Here is a 962-nt window from a genome sequence, read left to right as displayed (position 1 = left end):
ACAGGGTTTGTCACTATCTCTTAGAAGCTTCTAGTTAATGTAGAGGGAACTTAGTAGACAAGGCTTTTATGAGGAACCGATATCCGGAAATGTGCCATTTGGATTTAAATAAGTTTGAATCACTTTCAAATGTCCCGCTTCGCAGTACGCACGCAGTGGAGACAAAGAGCTCTGGCCTGTGTGCTCATCAGGAGACCGTGGCGTGGGCCATGTTTCGAGGACTTGTTGGGTTCTCTTCTACGTGACGAGAGACGTCCTCTTCAAAGTCGAGAGTGCGGGGCGTCTGTGGAGCACCGTATTCACCACCTTCTAGTTGCGAATGAACCAGTTTCTCGTAGCACTTGTTGTACGCGTCGAAAACGGTATGTGATGTCATAATTACAACAAGGACTAGCGACGGAGCTCTCTTCTCAGTTTGTGTGCGTACCGCGAAGTGTGAGATTTGAAACTGGTTCGCTCCTTTTACATCCAAACGGTAGGTTGCTGGGCATGGGTTCCTAATTCCCTTACAACCTCTAGAAACCTGCAATAGAAACTGTGAAGCACCATGTGTAGACCACAAGGAATAGATGCGAAACTTAGTAAAAATTTTCAGAAAGTATGGTCCCACATCCATGCAGTGTACGAAGGCGTGCTGAAAAGTAATGCCTCTGAATTTTTTATGTGAAATTGCTTTAAGCGTTTTAAGTAAAACAAACTTTATTAGCATCATAAATCTTCATTCTTCATGTCTTCGTATTTATTTCTCAACGAAGTCACTCTGGCGACGAACACATCTCTCCAACGAGAAACCGGTTTGTTGATTCCGTCAGGTAGAATGTTTGATTTTATTGACGTAGCCACAGCTGCACCTCTGCTTGCATCCCTTCATCACTGTCAAAGTGATGTCCTCGAAGGTGCTTTTGAATTTTGGAAACAGGTGAAACTCGAATAGGGGCCTAGACGAGACTGCATGGAGGATG

The sequence above is a fragment of the Schistocerca piceifrons genome, chromosome 3, assembly GCF_021461385.2.
Source record: "Schistocerca piceifrons isolate TAMUIC-IGC-003096 chromosome 3, iqSchPice1.1, whole genome shotgun sequence".
Taxonomy (NCBI): domain Eukaryota; kingdom Metazoa; phylum Arthropoda; class Insecta; order Orthoptera; family Acrididae; genus Schistocerca; species Schistocerca piceifrons.
The sequence above is the reverse complement of the archived record's forward strand: the minus strand, read 5'-3'. Positions refer to the sequence as shown.